Raw genomic sequence first — 2943 nt, 5'->3', positions numbered from 1 at the left:
TATGTATTACAATAAATACTGTGAAAGTCATATTACTTTGCTAAGTGAAAAATCTGTACAACTTGTAATTTTTTCTATTTTAATTCTAATTTGTACTTTTTAAAATACATACAGTATCATATCATCTGCAAATAATGATAATTTAACTTCTTCCTTTCTAATAATCATTCTTTTCATTTTTTTCTCTTGCTAATTGCTCTGACTAATGTTTCCAAAACTATATTGAACAGGAGTGGTGACAGTGGACATCCTTGCCTTGTTCCACTGTCAATGGAACAATGAAGGCCTTCAATTTTTGTCCATTTAGTATGATGTTGGCTGTTGGGTTGTCACAGATGCCTTTTCTCAGGTTGGGATAAAGAGAATCTATTCCAACTTTATCATAAATGAGTGTTAGACTTTGTCAAAAGCTTTTTCTGCATCTATTGAGATAATCTTGTAGTTTTTGACTTTGGCTCTGTTGGTGTGGTGTTTTACATTTATGGAGTTGTATATATTGAACCATCCATGCATTGCTGGATGATTTACACTGGGTCATGATGTATAATATTCTTGATGATTTGCGGCATTTTGTTTGCTAGTATTGTATTGAGGATTTTTGCATCTATTTTCATTAGGGATGTTAGCCTGTAGTTCCTTTTTTGATTGGGTCTTTCCTAGTTTCTGTATCAGAGTAATACTTGCCTCTAGGAATTAATTTAGGAGAACTCCCTCCCTTTCCCAATTCATTGAACAGTTTGAGAAGGGCTGGCATTAGGTCCTCCCTAGAGTTCTTGCAGAAGTCAGCTGTGAATTGATCAGAACCTGGGTTTTTCTTTCTTTATAGTTTATTGCATTTTCTATTTCAGTGACTAATATTGGGTTATTAAGCTTTGGCAGTTCATATGTATCTAAGAATCTGTCCATTTCTTCTTTGTTTTCCATCCTGTGAGAGTAAAAAATTTGGAAATAGGTATTGATGGTCTTCTGAATTTCTATATGGTCTATAATGATTTCACTGTTTTCATTCCTTATTTCTTGGATTTGAACATTTTCTTTCCCTTCTTTGGTAAGGTTGGTGAGAGGTTTATCAGTTTTATGTATTCTCTCAAGGAACCAACTCTTCAACGCACTAGTTCTTTGTACTGTTTTCTTCATCTCCATTGCATTTATTTCTGTTCTAATTTTTATAATTTCCTGCTTTCTTTGGGCTTTGAGACTGACTTGTTGTTCTTTTTCTAAGAGTTTGACATGCAGCGTAAGATTGTTTAGTTGGGTTCATTCTGTTTTCCTGATATGAGAACTTACCCCTATAAATTTCCCTCTTAAGACAGCTTTTACTGTATCCCACAGACTCTGGTAAGTTCATCTATCCCTTTGTAGCAGTGTAGTGTTAAAGTCCTCCAATACATTTATGTTACTGCTCATTAGATTTTTCATGTCTGTTAAAATTTGTCTATATATTTGAGTGCTGCTAAGTTGGATGCACATATATTTATAATTGTTATCTCTTCCTCTTGCAGTTTTCCCCTAAATAAGTATGTAATGATCTTCTTTAACTCTTTTAATGACTCTTGGTTTGAACTTGACATTGTTGGAAAACAGAATAGCTATCCCTGCTTTTTTCTTGAATTCTGTTCCATGGAGTACTGTTCTCCATCTTTTGACATTCAGTCTATTAATTTCTTCTTCAGTTAAATGCTTATCTTGCATGCAACATACTGTTTGATTTTGTTTCTTGTTTCTTGATCCACTGTGCCAGTCTGCTTCTTCTGATTGCTAAATAGAGGCTGTTTACATTGATGGTTACAACTGATATATATTGGCTTATTTTTGTTATGTTGTTGTCCAACTATAGGGTCCCTATTTTTTCCTTCTGCTTAATTGTTTGCTTTTCTTGGTGGTTCTTTTCTGTTATTGTCTTAATGACCATCTCTGTATCTTTCTAAAATATCTTTGTAGGGTTCATTTTGTTGTTATGAATCTCTTAGTTGTTCTTTTTAGTGGAAGTATCTTATCTCACCATTAAATTTGATGGATAGCTTTGCAAGGTACATCAATCTTGGTTAGAAGTTGTATACTTTCAGGACCAGAAATGTTTCAGTCCAAGCTCTTCTTTATTTGATGATCTATTCTGAGAAATCTGCTACGATTCTGATGGGCTTTCTTCATGGTGATCTTTTTATTCTCTCTAATAGCTTTTTTTTATGTATTTAGTACAGGGTCTACAGAGTCTACAGGGTCTCACTACATAGATTGGACTCACAGTGATTGTCCTGTTTTCAGCCTCCCAAGCACTGGGACTACAGGTGCATGCCACCATGCTCAGTCTTAATCACAGCCTTAGTGCACCCCTGGGGCAGGGCTGGCACAGCATACCAGGGATCGAACCCCAGCTCCTATGTTCTCCCTAAGAAGGTGTTTTAGTCTGCTAGCTATCTGGGTGATCCCTAATAGCTTTTAATATTCTGTTCTTTTGCTGAATTTTTGGTATCTTGATTATTATGTGTCTGGGTATAGATTTATTTTGATTATAGCTAACTAGAGTTCTATTTGTCTCACTTGTCTGTATGTCAGTTTTTTTTCCCATGCTTGCAAAATTTTCTACCTCTACTTCTGCAAACACTTTTTTATACCATTTGTGTTAACTCTAGATGTTTCTTGATACCTATTAGTCTTATGTTATTTTTCTTTGTATCATTTTGTAGATCTTGTATTATTTCCTGGCTCCTTGTTATTTTTAAGAGATCTTCCCTTTTGTGTTCACCTGCTGCAATGCTATCTTCAAGGTCTGAAATTTTATCTTCTGTTTTGCTCAAGTGGTTTTGCTAGCTTTCGGTGGAATTATTAATGTCATTGTTATCTGTTTGAATGTTTCATGCATTCTAGTTCTTTCCTCTATTTTTCATTCAATGTTTACATCATTTTCCTATTCCTCTGTATTTTTGTCTATGTCTTCTATAA

This window comes from Octodon degus, unplaced genomic scaffold, assembly GCF_000260255.1.
Source record: "Octodon degus isolate 3935 unplaced genomic scaffold, OctDeg1.0 scaffold00421, whole genome shotgun sequence".
NCBI lineage: Eukaryota > Metazoa > Chordata > Mammalia > Rodentia > Octodontidae > Octodon > Octodon degus.
Note: the sequence above shows the minus strand (reverse complement) of the source record.